Source organism: Eptesicus fuscus, chromosome 13 (assembly GCF_027574615.1).
Source record: "Eptesicus fuscus isolate TK198812 chromosome 13, DD_ASM_mEF_20220401, whole genome shotgun sequence".
In the NCBI taxonomy this organism is placed as follows: domain Eukaryota; kingdom Metazoa; phylum Chordata; class Mammalia; order Chiroptera; family Vespertilionidae; genus Eptesicus; species Eptesicus fuscus.
This window is the reverse complement of record NC_072485.1, coordinates 49932295-49952539: the sequence shown is the minus strand read 5'-3', so window position 1 is coordinate 49952539 and position 20245 is coordinate 49932295. Positions and strand designations below refer to the sequence as shown.

The 20245-nt window shown below is 43.4% G+C and overlaps 1 protein-coding gene and 1 pseudogene across 3 annotated transcripts in view; one reads left to right on the top strand and one right to left on the bottom strand.

Moving 5' to 3' along the window:
- The window catches only part of TEAD1 (TEA domain transcription factor 1), a 253571-nt gene that overhangs the window by 215926 nt on the left and 17400 nt on the right, over window positions 1-20245 (bottom strand). The window lies entirely within an intron of this gene.
- On the top strand, window positions 18794-19162 carry LOC103294614 (CDKN2AIP N-terminal-like protein; annotated as a pseudogene).

Genomic DNA, 20245 nt, shown 5'->3' with positions numbered 1-20245 from the left:
AGTGTGTAAAATTTGCCCTCTACCCTCAACTCAATCAAGGGTGTTTGGGATCAAAGGAGTTAACACCTTCAGCAAGATAAAGTCTCTGACTCACAAAACTGCCCTTGGAACTCATCCATACTCACCTCACCAATTCCGCCTCTTCAAGGAAAACCAGCAGAGTTTTATTACACTTGTCCAGGGTTCAAGAGCCTAACCGGGGTCAACTCTGGGCTGCACTAGAGGATGAATAATTACACAGGCCTCAGGTGAAGACAACTATTCCACAGAGAGGTCCTTAGCACTGGACTCAGAGCACAAAGCAGAGAGGACACACATAGGACCCTTGTCAAGATCCAGAGAGCCTGTAGCTTCTGCAAGACAGACCCCTGCGGAGGAGCAGCTGCTGGAGCTGAGATGTATATCCCTACTCATCATCCTTGTCCTCTAAGGGACTTTGGAAACCGCAAGATCAGAACGAGGGCCAAGAGCACATATTTTAGCAATAGAAAAGAAAGTTCTTTAAAGTAAAACCCACTGCCACTAATCAGTGTAGCATAAGATTTCATGTTACCAGTACCCTGAGGGAAAAACTGTTCTTTGTTAATATTCTTTCAGTATGAATACTGATCAGCACCATAAGCATCAAAATGTTTGTTTCACTTCTAAAGGCTATTTCCACAGTTCTTCCCTGTCTTTTTAAACAGAGCTCACCAGACAGAAGTAGGATGCTACTTAAAGATCACAGTCATATTATGCACACCCAGCATCCCACTGTGCTAGACAACGGTGTAGACCACTTGAAACAACAGGGCAAGAGGGCTGAAGGACCCCAGTTTAATATACTTTTTAAATGTAACTACTCTCGTGTTTATCTCTCCCCACATCATCAGCCATCACCTCCTCTCCTCTCTAGCAGATGCCACCTCTCTATTTTAGAGCCATAAATGGCCCTCTCCAGCTGTTTATGCCGTGAGAAGCAGAAAGTAAGCAGAGTAGAACTGCAAATACATGATGAGTAACATAGCTAAGGCTGAACAGGTCACCTGGGAGTGAAGTGGTTAAGTTCTGGTGCACAGACTTTGTGAAGCTACTTCAAGTGCCATTCTTACGTCTGGTCATGTGCCTTAAAATGGCTTGCAGATAGCCCTATCACGTCCTTGGTGGAGGGCTTTTGTTTTTGACACACAGAAGCAGGCAACTGGCCAGCCACCAAATGCAAGAAGTGTGAGGAGTGCAAGGGTGATCCTAGGTCTCGGGTCCAGGGCTTTCAAAAGAACACATCAACTGCTTTCCCCCACAGCAAGTGAGACAAACATCTAGTCATACAAGTACAGCACCACAAGTAAACAAGACTTCTGCTGGCTCTATGCTTCTGCTGAAAGAAGAAAAAAAAAAAAGTGCTGCAAATGTTATTTCTTTCCCTTACTTAAATCATCTGGAAAATCTCCAACTAGCCAACAATTTGGTTTACAAAACTCTCCTCCTCGGCACAGCAACTGAGATCTACAAGGATAACATCACAAGGTGAAGAGAGTGCTGGGTTCAAGGTCAAGAGATGACCTTGGGCCAATCACACACCCTTTTTTTCAGCTTGGTTTCCCATCGGTGCAAAATGGGGCTGACACCCTCTCTTCTCCAGGAACAGAGGGCCACCATGGAGAGTGTGAGGGGATACAACGGTGACCACCCGTCCTCTGAGGGGTCTGCCAGGCTTGAGCCTCCCACTCAAGCTTGGAGTGTTCACGAACTTCAGGACACGGGCCATCTGATCCAGCCACACCAGAGGATCCTGAGAGTCCCAGAAGGAACCAAGAAGGAAAGGAGAGCAATGACAAGTCCCAGTTTGACAACAGCAGGCTGCAGCCCGGAGCTCCACTGTCAGCTTTAGAAACCTCTTTACACAGGAAAACGAGCCTCCGTCCGAGGAAACCTTATCTATAACCCCATTATATAAAACACATTAAAAGTGCCATTAGAACTTAATTATTTAAGTTATAGTATCTTCTTGAAGTATAACAAAACTGTCCTCGTGAACATAATTTTAAATCTCAGTGAAGCGTTTAATACATTTCTCTTTTAACTACTACATACAGAAAGTCCTGATTCATATACAGTTGCAAATGGTACCTACAACTATTTAACCTTTTACTTGCAGCCTGGGGAATCTACTCGATAAAACTAATCCAGACACCTGAAGGTAGGACAGTAGGAAAATTGTAAAGATAGGTAACATTTCTTATTAGGAAATGTTCAATTCAGAGAGAGTTGAAGAGTGGTTTCACCAGTCAGTTTAAGCTTTTATTTCTGGAGAAAAACACTGTTAAGATGTATCTTAGAACATAATTCAACGTTCAATGAGGTCAGCTCTAAAAATCCTTAGATACTTAGTACCAGGCTGTGACAGATATTTACGCAAAATTTCAAGAGTCCAATTTATTTTGTTTCGCACATTAAAGTTCAAACTAAGTTTCAATTTCATCACTCACACTCGACCCACCCTTGTAAATAAGCCTGGTGAGAACGCAAGCCCGCATTGCCTAATGGTGATCATTCAACTTACTTTAAAAGTTTCAGCAACATACACACATGAGGACAACCAGACTGTATGTGAGGGATTCAGGCAAGGGAGTTTCCTTTGCCAGCCGATATAGGAAAGTGATTTACCACCTCATATGAAATATTTATAGCTCAACCTTTTCTTGAATGGTCAACAACCTGTAGTATGAAAAAGTAAGCTCCTAAAAATTATTATCCACATCACCACAGATAACCCATAAGAGTAAAACATCTTAGTATAATGTACACATTGTGTGTTACATGTATAGCACCATTTTAAAGGTTATCTGTTCAATAAGCAGGTTTTGTATATACAAGACACAGCTTCTGGTAATAGCTGGTAGACAAACCAACATCTTGGTAATTTTCACTGTCATCGTCTTCACAATACGAGATAAAATTTTCTTCACTTCTGTATGTGTCCAGTGTCTCAATGGGTCTTTCTCATGTTCACCTGAATACACATATACAAATGCCAGCTAAATGCTGACATTTGCAACATCCACACTTCTATGGAGATAGATCGCAAGGGCATGAGTATCCAGGCTTGGAGCCTTCCCTAAGCAGGGTGAGCGCCGGGTTCTTCTCCGAACTGCATCATTCTACAATGACACCAGCTAGGTTCACAGAGGATGGTGCGGTGAGGCCTTTGAAGCCATGAGAGCATTTTTCAGATAAATTTCTTATCTCCCCTTCATTTATCTCTTCTTCTGGAGAATTCACTAGTTCTTTCATTTGGGGGTTGTTTCTTTGTTTCCTCATTCTGGTTGTCTGTTTGGGTTTGTCATGAGAGCATTTTTCATGTTAGATTAAAACTTGGTGGTAGAATTCTCAAATTCTGAAGAACAGGGTAAATGCTCAGGGCCTAGGAAAATGTGAGAAGATACAAAAGACCTGCTGGTTCTCAAAAATGGAAATTACAAGAAAAAATGTGGATTCTTCTGTTACTCAGCTCCTGCCTGGCCCTCAAGCCAAGCAAGAAGCCCTGTTTCAAGAGCAATGGAGAAGTTTAGTCCATTCCCCCTTCTCTCCTTCCCAGAGGGTGGAAGCTTTTTCATTCATTCTCTCACTCACTCACTCATTCACTAATTCAATCATCCCACAGATATCCACTGGATGTCTACATTGCAAGGCTAGAGAGCTGGGCACACGCATGGCATATGTTTTTATCAGCATATGTTTAATTATATTTTATTTTGGAGAGTTCTGCCCTTAAAGATACCAAAAATGAGTAACCATCATCAGAACCATGACTCACTCCTGTTAATAAAAGTTACAGCACTTGGAAATGTTAGCTATTACCATCACTTCCAAATACTTTTACTTGTACACACACACACACACTCTGAGCTTCTCTGTACTAGCAGAATACAAGGCTGAGACACAGTTACTCCCCTCCAGGCGCTCAGTGGGAGAGAATGAGGTAAGTTCAAGATGTAGAAGACAGTGTGATTAATGCTAACGTTGAGTTACAGTATGGGGGACTGAGGGAAAGAAGGAAGGCTTAGTTACAGTATCATGTAGTAGCTGGGAAGGCTGCTGTGAAATAATGGACATTCTTCTCTTTAGAAGAAGAGCTCACAATGGCAAGAGTGTATCCCAAGTAAGTGCAGGTGGAGAAGGCACAGAAGCAGAGAGATGGTTGAGCGTGGTTGAAATTGGGGAATACTGGGTGGGAGTGACTGGCCAGGAGGTTGGAAGAGAGGAGTTAATATAATGGGGGTCACCTGGTATCAGACACCTCAATCATCTGTAACGTCTCAGAGCAGGGAAGAGTGGCTCGTTCAGCAAAATTCCACATACCAAACTGAGTGGTCACACTGCATTCTCCCTGAACTTGTCAGGAGGCTCGTCCAACACACACATCGTCTTCCTCTAGTCTAGGTACATGGAGGGGAGCTCCCAAAACCAACCAACCACAATGCCGACTCAGCCGTAATTGAAGATAAGTATAATAGGACGTGTCTCTGACTTGGCAGGAGTTGAGTTCTTCCAACATAACTCTTTCTACTCTCTAAAATGAAACCCACGCCGTTTTTTTTAACAGCATGTCCAGGGCCACTCTGCTTCCAGGGGATTTGCAGTTTTAGCCAATTTGCTTAGAGGATAGCTGTGCAAATTTGCACTACCCCATGAGCCTGGGTTTGAAAAGGAGGGGAGGGATCTCCAGCTATAACAGGAAAGAATTTAATAAAAAGCAGAAGCCAGAGCCCATGCAAACAATGGCTGCTCTTGCAGGTAAACTCACGCTGGGCACCACTCACCCAGCTCTCCGAGGAATGCAACAAATGAATCCCAGTGGCCCCAAAGTCATCCCCTCCACAGGTGTATTCTGAATGCCTATTATAGGCAAAGCACTATGGAGACTATAAAGTTGTGTGAGCCACAGCCCATACCTTGAAAGAGCTCACAGTTTAGGAGGAAGAAAGGACACCTACAAAGGATGGTTAATCACGCTGGACTTAAAACACACTGGACGGTGAAAGTGGCATGAAGACATTGACGGGCCAAAGGGAGTGAAGACCCCCTTCTGGTAAAGGAAGAGCAAACTGCGAGAAGACTTCCTGAAGGAGGCAGCTGTAGAGAAAGCCAGTGTGCTAGGGGCCATTATCCCCAGGGAGTGGGCAGAGGAATCCAGGCTCAGGGAGCGTGGGTGACTTGCACAAGGTCACACACATCATCGGTGGCAGAGCCAAGACCCAAAGGTCTCCTCCTCTGCTAAAAGAAGCTTTCCTAGGAGTACAGCACATTGAGAAAATGCCGTGAATCCAATTCGTAGGAAGGATACCTAATGGGGCACCAGGCTAGAGATACACTGAGGCCACTCTGCGGGGTCTCCTACCCCATGCAGAGGGAATGCACACGCTGGTTGGGGATGAAGCATGTAGGGACTGGGAGGCTTTTGAGGAATGAGAGTTTGGGATCACGAGTAGGTACTAAGAGCCATGGAGGCCAGCGGTCTGGGTTTGTATCCCAGCGCTGACAGCTATGTAAAACTGTGGACAAGGTATTTAATGTCTCTGTGCCTCCACTTCCTCATTTATTAAGTGGGGAGGATAATCCTAAACCTACTTCACAGAATTATTGTGAAAATTAAATGAATTGCAAAGCAGTAAGAATAATGCTATCCATAAAAACTGCTATCAAAGTATTATTAGATAATGATGGTTATATAATGATGCAGCAACTTAATTAACCAGATGAGACTCACTGAGGTTGGCAGATTATCTGAGGGAGGACTGGAGTAGTTCAGACAAGAGAAGATGGTAGTAGCTTCAGGGGGAATGGAAAGGAAGCAACCCATTTGAGGGATCCGAGAACTGGGAAGGAGAGATGTTTCCCTGAGGCTTGCAGCCTGGGAAAAGGGTAGTGCTGCTGGGTGTTGGCCGCTCAGTAACAAGACTCAGAGGATTCTTTGCTGAACTCTGCTCCTGGCACATCCAGGCACACTTCTCTGAGTCTTCCATCTCTATAATGGGGCTAACAATCGTTACCCTTCTACTTTTGGCATTGTTGTGTGAACTTGGCCACAGACATAAAGCACTGTACAGATAAAAGGGGCAAAACAAGAAAGAGTTGTGACAAGGGATCAGCCTGGGGAGTGAGCCCCAGGAGAGAGAGGAAACCCAAGTTAACCTTATCCACCCATAACCTTCCCAGATAGGAACATTGAGGGTCAGTTCCACATTCTCACCCTACACAGCTGCAGGCTGGTGCCAGCCCAGGAACACAGACACCTGAGGCTACCACGGAACAGAGGATAGCACCCCTCAAGGGTCTGGTTCAAGGGGTAGACCAGGAGGCAGCCCCCAATAGGGACAGCAGGATTCTCCATTCCAGGGCACACCAGAAATAAAGTTTGACGTGCAGAGAAAAAGAACACCCGTTGACTCTACCTCCTCCAGCTCTCCGGTCATAAAGCCTGTGAACAGATCAAAAGAAGGGTCTGGAGCCAGCCAGAGAGGGCTGGGGAGGAGAAAGCAGGCCCTGAAGCAGGCAGCCCTCCAGCATTTGCCTTCCACTGTAACCAAATGTTTGTTTACATGCCCTACATTATCTTGTCACTCCTTGGATAAGATTTCTTCTAGAAACTCTTTTTTTTTTTTTTTTTGTTAAGTGCAGCCTATGTCCTCAAGGAAACAATAAAAATCAGCAGCTTGTATTCCCCATGTAAGTTTCCTCCCTCCCTCCCTCCCTCCCTCCCTTCCTCCCTTCTTTCCTGTTAATCCAAGGATATTTTTTCCATTGATTTTTCGAGAGTGGAAGGGAGGAGGAGAAACAGAAAGAGAAACACATCAATATGAGAGAGACACATCAATTGGTTGCCTCCCACCTGCACTCCGACCAAGACCAGGGCTGGGGATTGAGTCTGCAACTGAGGTATGTGCCCTTGACTGGAATAGAACCTGGGACCCTTCAGTCTACAGGCCAACACTCTATCCACTGAGCCAAACTGGCTAGGCAAAGTTTTCTTTATTTTACGTTCAATAGGAAATCAGGACCCCAGCCCAAGTCTCTTTTCTGGTAGACCTCATGCACCTCCTCACATCATTCACCACCACAGATGGGAATGGTCTCCTTAACACAATTCTCTCTCCCTCTAGCTGGGGGCTTCTTGAAGGTCCTTAAAAGAGCCTGGAGTCCTCATTCTTCTCTGAACCCCCACCACCCAACACAGACCCTGGCACATACACTGAAATTTCAGCCCATCTTTGGCACCCAAAGACAGTGAGAGCCCATAGGCACAACCTGCTCTAATCACGCAACTCTCCCCCATAGTCAAAAAAGACTTTCAACAAAGCAGCACCTCATTTGTTCAAACCTTCCTTGTTTGATTTTCCAAAAACATGATTACCCAGATACAAAAAGGTGGGGGGGGGGGGAGGGGGACCTAATTTAGGTGTGAGATCTTAGTTTGTGTTTTGAGAGTTCTGTTTGATACAGGTTCTGAAAAAGTAAAAGGCCTTATCACTCCAAAATACAGTCACTAACTTCAAACCACACAAGAATCGTGCCTTCTCCTTTCAACCAACTTTCCCGTCTGACTTTCAACAGTTTTTAAGTTGATAAACCGAAGGAAGCCTTTATTTAAAGAAAGAAAAAAAGATCTAAGCAAACAGTTCCGAGTGTTCTCTAAGAATGTGGACTCTAAGAATACAATCTGTCCACACAAGGATAAACGCAGTTTTATTAAAGAAAACACAACGGGCTTACACACTCCCTTCAAATAGTGTACACTATACACACAAAGAAGCAAACGCAGACTCAAAGGGACAACAGAGTCACCAGTGGGGGCCTGCTATGGTTTTGCTCAAAAGCTCAGCTCTAAGGCAGGAGCCTATGCTAGAGACAGACTCCTGGCTTTGTCCCTCCCACGGTGATCTTTCTCACGACCATCCAGAGGAGCTCAGATGACTACAGAATCATGCAGTAGAGCTACTTTATTGAAGAAACAGTGAACCGGATTAATCATCCACAAAACCAAGCCCCTTGGCACTAAATATGTTCAAGACTTCAAACACTCCTGGAGTTTCAATTTATTCTAAATATAGACCTGAAATCATAAACTAAGGAGCGAAAGCAGCGGGGTTTTAAATGATTGACCAACTCCATTCAAATATCCCACACTGCTCTTCTGAGGGAAAATAAATGCGTCAAGAAATACAATTTCTGCCCAGGCCCGGTGGCTCCGTTTGTTGGAGCAGCATCACAGACACCAAAAAGGACATTGGTTCTGCTCCTCCTCGTTGAGTGTGTACAGGAAGCAATGGATCTATGTTTCTCCCTCACACAGATGTTTCTCTTTCTCTTTTTTAAAAAATATTTTTATTGACTTCAGAGAGGAAGGGAGAGGGAGAGAGAGACAGAAACATCAATAATGAGAAAGAATCATTGATTGGCTGCCTCCTGCACACCCCACACTGGGGATTGAGCCCACAACCCAGGCATGTGCCCTGATCTGACTGAGAATCTAACTGTGACCTCCTGGTTCATAGGTCGACACTCAACCACTGAGCCACACTGGCTGGGCTCTTTCTCCCCCTCCCTTCCTTCCCTCCTTTTCTCCCTCCTTTCATTCCCTCCCTCCCATTCTCCCTTCCTCCCCTCCCTTTCCCTCTCCCTTCCTTTCCCCTTCCCTTCCTTCCTCTCTCTCTAAAATCTATAAACATATACTTGGGTGAGGATTAAAAAAAAAGAAGAAGGAAAGAAATACAATTTCTATAAATTCTCCTATCATGGGAACAAAAGTATGGCCTTTAAGAACATTAGCAGAGCCCTAACCGGTTTGGATCAGTGGATAGAGCGTCGTCCTGCGGACTGAAGGGTCCCAGGTTCGATTCCAGTCAAGGGCATATACCTTGGTTTTGGGCACATCCCCAGTAGGGGGTGTTGCAGGAGGCAGCTGATGGATGTTTCCCTCTCATTGATGTTTCTAACTCTATCACTCTCCCTTCCTCTCTGTAAAAAAATCAATAAAATACATTTTTTTAAAAAAAAGAACATTAGCAGAAACTAAAATATATGCAAAACTTATTTCTACCACACTCCACAGATAAAACGACACTATTTTGTTTAATAATTTAAAAATATATTGTGTGTTTATAGTTTGGATCCTCTAACTACTTGAGCACTTGTCAAGCACCTGGATGTCAGAATTATAAAACTGAATGACCATTCTGCTCCTGTCCACAAGGAGCTCATACATTGGGTATTTGTACCTAAAATGAAAGGGTTTAATGGGTGATGCTCTTTTATCTAAGAAACTTTTAGTAATAGAAAAAAGGTCCGAGGTTCTTTGCAGCGGTGTTTTATTTTCCCCAGTTAAAGAATTGGCATAAATAGAATGATCTAAAAGGGAGATGCTGCTAAACCCAAAGTTAGGGAATTTGAATCAGAACATTATTCACCAAAGGACCTGCTAGGTGGCAAGGCCTCGCTAGATATTGATCACAATCAATCTCCACTCTTCATAATGAATTCATATACCACTTGACCAACTTTCCTAGATTAAAACACTCCCAGGCCTGTGCTTGACTCTATGGCAGATAACTAATGCTTCCCCAAAAAGATCACACATTCACTTTACTCTATTTGAATAATTTCTCAAACAGTGGGCTGGGTCCAGATAACTCTACATGAAGCTAATCTTCAACAAGTGGGGCCAGGAGCTCTGGTCACTGGGATTTCATTCATTCCAACTCATTCAACAAATATGTATTAAGCACCAACTCCAGGGACTTTCTCAACACTGAGCAGTTATAATGGCAAAGAAAACAGACATGGAGCCTTCCCTCATGGGGCTTACAATCTAGCAAGTATGTCAGGTAATCAATACAGTTTATTCGTTTATTCATTTTATGGAGGGAAATAAATGAACAGGATGCAGGGATTCGGCCAGGGAGAGTCTCTTTGAAGAGAAAACCCTACAGAAGACATATTCTTGTAACTTTCAAAATACCTGTTACAAAGGCCGGTATAACTGTTACTGAAAAATATTCTGAATAACTAATATATATATATATAACTTGGAAAAGAAAAATATTTTTAAGAGAATGATGCTAAATTAATTTATAAATTAAATGAAACCCCAATAAACACAGTTTCAGAAAAAGTTTTAAAATAGACAAAAGTGCTTCTAAAAAATAAATACATAGGTAAACTTGTGGGGAAAAAACAGGGGGGAAATTCTTTAAAAGGAGGGTAATGAGAAAGAAGTAACTGAATTATGTATTAAAACCCTTCACAGAGCTATAATAATTAAAGATCCGGTAGATAGTGAAACATATATGAGTTTAATGTATGGATTCAAGGAGAAAAGATTCAATGAATAGCTGGGACAAGCCAAGCATTAGGTAAAAATATCTGGATCCCCACCTCACTCTTTATAACACACTAGATAAATTCTAGACACATTCAAGTATGTGAAGTATGTTATGACTTCTTTTTCTTTTTAAGTAGAAGACTCTTTTCCAATAAGTTAGTCTTTTGCGTGCAAAAAAAAAAATACACACACACCTTGGAACCATAAGAGTTGCTAAATCTGACTTAAATGTAATTTGTGCCTGGAAAAGTTATATAAATAACAAGGAAACTCAAAAGGTCATAACAAACCTAGAAAGAATATGTGGGATTACCCCATCTCACAGTCCCCTGAAGTTCCCTGAGAGACTATTAGCAGTGCTTCTCAAATTTTAATGTGCATATTGTTCACCCGGAATCTGGTTAAAATGCGACTTCTAACTCGGCAGGCCTGGAGCGGGGTCTCAGATTCTGCATTTCTAACCAGCCCCCAGGCGATGTCATGTAGCTAATATTACAGAACTTCTCTAAAGAGACATGGAGCTAGAACTGAAGAGGCCTCAGATGACTTCAAAGAATCACCTGGGAGGTTTCAGAAGGAACACCCACCTAAGCATCACCTTGTGTCATTCTGATTTAAGTCAAGGGTGAACAGTGGGAACCAATATTTTTTTTAAAAACTCCCTGTGTGACAAAGATATTCAGCCTGATTTGAAATCTAGTGGAGAAGACTGTCTGAGTTCCTTCCTGCTCTTGCTGTGCTCCAAATGCCACAGAGAGACCTGTCTGAACTTGTAGTTTTAAACCATTCCTTTCCCATCCCCAGATCCCACCTGCCCTCCCGCTCCCACCCCCAAGTCACCTTTCTGCAGCCTTGTCCTAACAATCTCCTCCCACTACAAAGGCTGACAAAAGGGAGAGAGCACAGCACAGGAGGACTAGGAGCATGGTTAAGGGACATCCCACATCTGACATCCCTGTGAGGGCTCAGGCTTGGTCACTGTTTAACCATTACTGGCTGTTGATCCCAGGTAAGCCTCCTATCCTCTTAGATTCCACTTCCTCATTTATAAAACCCAGGTTGTTCTGAGCCATAATCAAGTTAACCTATTGGAAGAAATATGTGTAAACTGTAAAGCATCACAGGAACATTAGTTATTTATTAGGTATGTGACATCTGGGAATACACACAATTCCGAACCACTCACGCTGACGTCCCAATAACTTTGTACATCATTCCCCTTCCCATGCCTTCTCAATTCAAGGAAAACAGGTTTCTCCAGGTTTCCATTTTCTAAATATACAAACTAAACTTCATGAATAAAAATAGGTAGAACATAACGTTTCATATCCAGCCTAAACTGAAAAGGGCTTCAAATTTGTAGAACATGCCAACAAATGAATGCTGCGTTATATCTGCTAATGTACATGCTAAGGGATTTGCAAAACAAATTCTAACTTCTTAAACAACTTCTACTCCATTTCTAAGTGTTAGGTCCCACCTAAAATGTATACTGCCCCGTCTCCCCCACCCTCCAAATCTGGGGACAGTAGAGGAAGCAGGCGTTTTGTTTCCATCCACACAGGCACACATCTTAATTGGTCTCCTCAAGAGAGAGGTATTTGCTATGTAATCTATTTGCTAATAAAATCCACTGGATTTGGAAGATTCCCTGACAAAGGAAGCTTGAAGCACGTGCCCAAGAGACACACTGGATCTATCTGCCAAGGGCCACTGAGAGCACACCTTTCGCACTGCGCAGGGATGGGAGGGGAGAAGAAGGTGGTGCCACCAGGCAGGACTCTCAGACCTAATAACACACCTGGCTTCCCTCTTCCCAGGTGCTCAGCCAACCAGAACTCCTCCATGTCCAGGGGGTATGACTAGGAAAATTCCTCACCTGCCACATTGGAATTAAGCACCCCATAACCTAACTCCACAAGGCGTGCCAGGCAGCTGAAAGGCCTAAGCCAGGCCTTGAAATGTCCCAGTGTCAGCCACAGGTGAAGGGTCCAGGTAGCTAAGCATCCTCATGATATTCCCTCAGACTAAATCCATAGTAGACAACACGGGCACGATAGCAGCCCTGCACAGCCAACCACACAGACTCCAGATCCTACCACAGGGAGCGTGCTGCCTTCAGAGAGTGGGCCCCTCCAGAACACCACACAGGCATATTTCCCAGCAAACTAGCTGTCCAGAGACCATTTGGTTTCAATTAACAGAAACCCACTCCCAATAATCTAAGGTGGGGGGGGAGGGTAAGGTTCATTATAAGGCCAAGGGGTCTATCAGAAGACCCCTGAATTGGGAACTACAGCCAGCTCTGATGGGAAATGGAAACCAGGAAATGGAAAACCATAAGGAAATGAAACTATTCCCAAGGTCTCTCACCTCCTCCTCTGCACAACAGCTTTCTTCTTTTCTCTCTGCAAAGCCGTTTTGAGTCCACACTTCTCTGTACCCGTGGGTCAAACATCTACTCCCCAGGTAGCTTTGCCCTGAACTACAGTGTGAGCATCAGAGACAAACTAGGATTGCTGTCTCAATCCCAACACATTCAGGAGACAGAGTTTAACTCAGCTGGGTCAGATGTGCCCCTTTGATCCAAACATCAGAGAGAAGGTGGGTGAGCTGGTCTAACCATAGAGGATATTTACCTGTCCAGCACAATTACAAAAAAATAACAGTACAAATGGCAGCTTGATGAACTCCAACCTTTGTTAAAGCCACAAGGTTTTCCAAAGGTATCATCTTGACTTCTTAGCATCACTCCAAGGAAGCACAGCTGTATACAGCCAGATCCTCAAATAACAGATAAATGTCTTCTTTGTAGCTTGCTTCCTAGTTGCTCGGGTTGGAGAAAAAAAAGCGTTTTGTTGTTATCAAATAGGAATTTATCTCTGGTTCGTCCCTTTGCCTGGAAATGAGCAGGACCTGGACAATTCACGAAAACGTCCTTGAGATCATGAATGCAAGGACGGGGGAGAGAGGCAGCCACGGTGGAGACACACACAACACACACACACAGAACTGAAGCCTTCAAGGCAGCTGTACGAAAATCATTTTCCACAGGTAGAATCAACTCTGTATAAAGGTTAAATTAAACAAAGGTCCTTCCTTACAGAAGCCACTGGGCTTTTCATAAAGTAGCCCCAAAGACTCCATCAGTCGGAGTTTCTTTCACCTAGGGGCAACAAACACATTCCTCACAGATCATGGGCTGTTCTGTGCAGTCGCTAATAAGATATCTGTTACAGGAGGCTTACAAATCCATTTACATTGATTTTAATTAAGGAATCAATCCCTGGCCCTGAACAACTTGGTCCAGAGACGATAAGCAATTCAAGATTCAGTCTGTATTCCCAGCCTAAAATCTGCATTAAAGAGAAGTTAATTCTCAGATCAATGCAGGACAAATAAAAATAATTGGGTTTGTATCTCTCAGCAAAAAGAAATGTCTCTTCCAAGTTTAGACAATAACTCTCCACACATTAATAAGAGGACTATATTTCCAGTGATTTCCTAACAAACTCAACTAGGCAAAGGGATTTTTGGTAAAAGCTTTACATATGGAAAACTGGGGTCAGATATTATGACTCTCAGAAAAACCTCTGAAGTCAACTGAGCCCAACTTTCTCAAAAGCTTATCAGAACCTTTCAGGCCAGACAGAGGTTGAACAGAGAATTACCCAAACACAAAACACAAATGACAAGTAAGAACAAAGTGGCACTCACCAGCCCGGCTGTGCTCTGAATCAGCCGTGCTTCATTAAAGAGGCAGGCAAACTTTTGCATTTGCTTTTATTTTATCTTTTATAAAGGCTGAGGTAGAATTTGACCTTTCTGACCTTTCTGAGCTGACTATGAATTGGAAACAAGCTCAATTTAAAAGACAGCATCAATGTATGACTGCTCATCATTTCATTTTTTTAAAATATATTTTTATTGATTTCAGAGAAGAAGGGAGAGGGAGTGAGAGAGATAGAAACATCAATGATGATTGAGAATCATTGATTGGCTGCCTCCTGCATGCCCTCTACTGGGGATAGAGGCCACAACCCGGGTATGTGCCCTTGATTGGAATCAAACCTGGGACCCTTCAGTCCGCAGGCCGACGCTCTATCCACTGAGCCAAACCAGCCAGGGCATCATCATTTCATTTTGTTTCCTTCTTTTTCCTGGTCTACACAGCCTATTTTTAGACTTTTATCAGAACTTCCGATGTCTCCTCATAAACCTATAGTGGAAAAAAAGTCTAGTTTCAGTCCCATTTTCTCAAAACCCCCAGCTAGCCAATACCAATTGATGCAGGAACAGAAGAGTTAGCCAATACGTGAAAACACATCACACTTGATTTTAATTTTTTAACATCAAAAAAAAGTCCATAAACTCACAAACAAAACAGAAAGCAGCAGTGAGCACCTACCCCGCACAGTCAGGGACCCCAACCTGTGTCTGCTCCAACTTAGGAACTCAGACAAGTGGAGGCTGCTCAGAAAAAAGAATAAATCCAAGTTGCAACAGACCCATTCCATTAGGAGACAACCACTTCATGTTTCTCCCTTACTTTTAAAAATATTTAATAGGACAGTTATCAAATTGATTTTGAAGTTGGTAAGAACAGCCTGAAACACTGCAAAAGTAACCCCCCCACCCCCCACCCTGACAAAGACCCTGTGTATAAGGAAATAAACTGTGAGCAAGAGACAGACCAGAGCTCAGGCGGCTGGCACAAGCTTGTATTCTCTCCTCTCTCCTTCCCTCCTTCCTCCCCTCCCTCTCTTCCTTTCTCTCTGTTTCTCAACTGGGTGAACAAAACAAAAGGAGTTGACACTTTAGCTATACATATGGACTCCAGAGCTCTCTGCCTAATGTCAGCTTGCCTGCCCACAAGTTTGAGGATTCACTGGAACACTAAAGCTCCTTGAAACGTTGCCATGCGTTTGCTGGAGCCTTTCGGCAGACGCAGCCTGCCACCTTCCCTGGCTGAGTCGTGCAGGGCTGCGCAGCAGAGCAGGGCATGCCAGTGTAGCCTGACATTCAGATCAAGACCACAAATTATAACCAGTTTCAGTAAATTGACTCGAGTGCCTTTGTTCCTCAGACATACATCTTCCTACGGCTTACAAATGCAGGCAGCAGAACCTAACCACCAACGCAACTAGAGCCAACACTGGGAAAGGAAGTTATTGAAGCCTGGATTTCCTGCTTTTGCTTGTAGCCAAGAACTATGAGGCTTGTAGTGGTTTCAGGAACTGACTCATCTAATGATTCATGGATAAGATACTGCTTTTAATATGTTTCTGACCCGACAGCTCAAGAACTTCACAACCAATCTGAACCTGTGCTTCACTCTTATTTGCAAATGAACAGTCACAAGCACAATAAACAGGAGGACAAGAGTTAATGAAACAATGAAAACATCACACCAGGGGCAGGAAGAGTGGAATGTGACTATCACATGGGAAGCCATGAGCAAAAGCCTAATCCGTGGGCTGTGACTTGACAGCGTCCAAACTTCCCAACAGTGGATAACAGGTGGGATAAGGTTTATTTTTAGATGTCATTCCCCTAGATGTAAAAATAGATTTAGCACGGCAATATTTTAATTCAGGAGCATCTGGGGTTGTGACTCTAAATACCCAAGATGTAAAGAAGTGTGTAGCTCCAGGTTTAACTGTTACATCTGCAAGCCAGAGAGAGTGCAGGGTTAACCCGCTAATGAGTAATGGACAATAAAGGGCTCACAGTGGAACCCATTCTCTTAACTCATCCTCTAAGGAAGACTGCAATTCGGTTATTTCCACTCACCTTCAGACCATTGTTCTCCCCTCTCCACACCCACATGCTCGCACGAATACATACACACACACACAGAGTCCTGAAGAGCAAAGCTCTCTAAGAGTACAAAGTCAGGAGCTGATGTCCCCGTGAATTCATTCATCAACGAGAAGTGTGGGGGGAAAAGTTTTCAATCCTCCCTCATCAAGCTGATCCTTGGGTCTTTCCCACCCCCCTCAATATAGGACATTCGGCACAGGCCCAGTTCCGGGGGCCGGGGGGTGGGGGTGGGGGGGACTTTCAAAGTGTTGACAGGTTTCAACACAAGCCCAGTGGCACAGAGGGAAAGGGGGTAAAGAAAACAAAAAATGTAGGCTGGTTGGGGGGCGGGGGTGGAGGAAGCAATGAGAACAGTTGACCAGGCAGGGCCAAAGTGCAGGGCTGGCTGGCAGGCGCTGCTAGGCTGGGCTCCTCAACTGATTTACTGACATGACGTCAGTGGCTCCAGTCCAGCCTTTTCCTTGGTAGCTTTTACCACATGCCTCCTGAAGCCTCCACTCTGCTAGGGAGCCACAGGACCACAATGAAAATTCCCTTTGTGAAATCAAGTTTACCTCGGGGCACAGAGGCCAGCCTGTGAATTACAGGCTCCTCACCCTCTCTGTGCCCACCAAGGAAAAGGGAGGGAATAAACCCCAATAATACTGAACTTTCCTTAATACAGAGGAACCATTAAAAGAAGCTAACTGCCTTAAAAAAAAAATTTTTTTTTAAGCCTAAGGGCCTTGGGAGGGGCGCAAAATTTCACAGTTCAGGACACTAATTAACTTCTCAGGGATGTCATTAATGATGATAACTTCAGGACTATTCACTCATTCTGTTGTGAGGCTGTACTGTGACTTTGAATGCATAGGGCTTTGTTTCACCACCACCACCACCAACAACAAAAAGTATTACTGAAGTGGAAACTCCAGGCCTGAACAGGACCTCTGAAGAAAGTATTACAGCAGCTTATCTTTAAAATGAGTTTTTCATTGTTGCTGTTGTTTGGGTTTTGCCTAAGTGCATATTTTGTGATGCACCAACATGGGCATAAAACAATATCCAAGAAGCAAAGACAGGAATTACTAAAAATAAGTCTAATAGCAGACCTGTTAAACAAAAAATACTCATTTTAGACTTACAGGCTTTTTATTGTATACCCACAACAGCATAACAACTGTGTTTCATGTAAGACTCCACTACACAAATGAAACTATAAACCTTTAAAAAAAAATTTAGCTGCCCGACCACAGTGGCTCAGTTGTTGAGGGTCAACCTATGAACCAGAAGATCACGGTTTGCTTCCAGTCAGGGCACATGCCTGTGTTGTGGGCTCGATCCCCAGTGGGAGACGTGCAGTAGGCCACCAATCAATATTTCTATCTCTCTCTCCCTCTCTCTTCCTCTCTAAAACCAATAAAAATATATTTTTTAAAATTAGCTAATAAAAATAATGTGTTAGTGATAAATTCTTCAAATGATTCAAAAATTAAATATACTCGATTTTAAACACTTCAGGAGAGGAAGGTATAACACTTAAGTATTTACTCAAACAGATGTGTGCAAACTACCCCAAAGAATATTATCAAATTACAGTCTGTAGTCTGAATGGCTCTGAGAGGTAATAAGAAATGTCTCACCTTCTAGTTATTTAAACAAGGGGTAGACCAAACATCACTAAAATCTTCTGTGAAGCCTAAGTTATCATGAGCTTTGGCCTTTGAGGTGAGAGTCAAACCATGAACTGTCCATGGGGAATTCTTCAATTTGGCCTTTTTCTTAACAGAGAAAATGACAAGAGGACAAGCACAGGCATGGAAGTGGCAAATGAGAGTCAACGGGGCCAGCATGAGACAAGTGTGCAAGGAAACTTTTTTTTACCATGGATCAACAAGTTGACATAGTTGGGGGATGGGGAGCAGAGACCCTAGCACCACATTGTAGCCCTGAAATACCATTTCCCACTAAAATAAACCAAAATTCTACAGAAATGATCCATTTTAAGTCCAAGAACATACAAGAAGAGACTGGATAGCAAGTAAGCTATCAAAAACTAGCAGGGTCACATCAAAAGGACACATGAGTCAACTAAAGAAACTCCCATTGGCCAAAGATGGTACCAACTGAGCATCAATGAAGAGAGTAACTGATGATGCCTTGATGTGTGGCTGAGGAGATGAGAAGAGATAAAACAAAGAACTTATATACTTATATGCATAGCCATGGACACGGGAAATCAGATAGTAAAGACCTGGGGGGATGGGTAGAGACTGGGAAGGAGGGGTGTGGAGGGGTGTTGATAGTACTGTAATACTATCAACAATAAAAAAATGTATTTTTTTAAAAAGTAACTACAATGGATTCAAAAGCATCCAATCATTTAAAACCTATGATTGTATAAGGATACTAAAAAAACAAAAAACAGAAACCTGCCTTTCCTGTATAAACTATACACCAGGTTAACCAAATAATTGATGAGAAAAAGTCTCTCTAAAAGAAGGCATGAGTGGGGGGGGGGGGGGGGGAGCCAATGAGGGAATAAGGACACATATGTAATACCTTAATCAATAAAGAAAAAAAAAAAGAGTATTCTAGGAGCAGGTCTGGTCCTTGGCGGCAGAGGGCACCATGATGGATGGCGAGGCCACCGCAGCAGTAGGGGAGCGGGTTTCAGGAGTACGGTAGGTACCTAGCTGTTCCACTCCCTGGCTTCCTTGGAGAGCAAAAAGCAACGGAAGGCCCGCTTAGAATTCATCCTGTGCCACCTGCCCCACACTTGCGACCCTCCCCATGGCGGCAGCCACCTGGACCAGCTGCTGTTCCTCTCTCTGGTCTCGGCCAACCACCTCTTCCTGGGTTGCAGTTACAACAAAGACCTTTTAGATAAGGTGATAGAAATGGCTGATGGGATTGAAGTGGAAAACCTGCTGTTTACTACCAGAAGTGAATTAATGAAAAAGCATCAAAGCTAAGGCAGAAGATGCATCACATTTTCATTATCAGCTACAGGCTATCAGGGAGGCTAGGACGAATGTGACTTTGGCCACAGAAGCTCTCTTAAGACCCCTGGTACCACCAACAGGTAGGAAAGAGGTAGCTGGAATGAAAGTGGCATTTTAAAAGGTCTCATTCTCCCAGGAGCTATCATTGTAAAAGTATGCATGGATATTTATGTATTTATAAAGCATGTATTTTTATTCTGTTCTGAATGTCAACCTTTTTGTTAAAATGCATCTTTTTTTATTAACATTGATGTAAAAATGGCAGGTCATGGATTTTACACTTTGGATTTCTCAACAATGTACCTTTAAGTGTGATTCTGGTTTTATGGTCTTTCTCCCCGCCCCCGCCCCTATTGAGGCAAGCCAGATCCCTTATTTCCAATTTCTATCTGAAGTTTACTCCGTCCACATAATCCACTGCCACACACACTCATCTTTTTGTAATGAGGTGAGAGTGAGAATCAAACCATAGGCTTCAGGTACCCATCAGCTCAAGGGAAGAGGCAGCCTACAAAAGAGCATCTGATCTTACTTTAAAACTGACAAAAGATTCCATAGTTGGATCCAGGCAGCCAGTTGGTCTGTAGTGAAGGTCACTCCCAGCTGCTGAGTAAAGGTCACTTATTTTTTCTGGAGGGAGCCTTAGGCTCTTATCTTCTCCTAGACTCGAGGAACTGCCGAGCACAGAGCCCCCTCAAGAAATTCTTTTTGCAGTGCTGCTCTGCTCTGAAATTCTGGTATTAATTTCCCCCTTTTAGTTAATGTATCTGTTCTTTATCCCTTCCCCGTTCCTCTTTTTTATTTAATATCCACCATTAAGTACTTATCTCCAAGCATAAATACTGAGAGAGGGACATCATTTAGGAGGCAGCAATGTAATAGTCAATCACAGTATGATTCATTCATCATGGTGCTTGATCCTGGGGACAGTAGTGAATAAGACAGTGGATCCTACTTTAGCTTAACCTACTGATAAACCCAGGTACTTGAACACCCAGAAGTGCTAAAGAGGAGAGCTGGCTGTGGGAGCATGGTATCTGGTGGCAGAGAAGTGGGACGACTCTTGCCATGGCTTAAG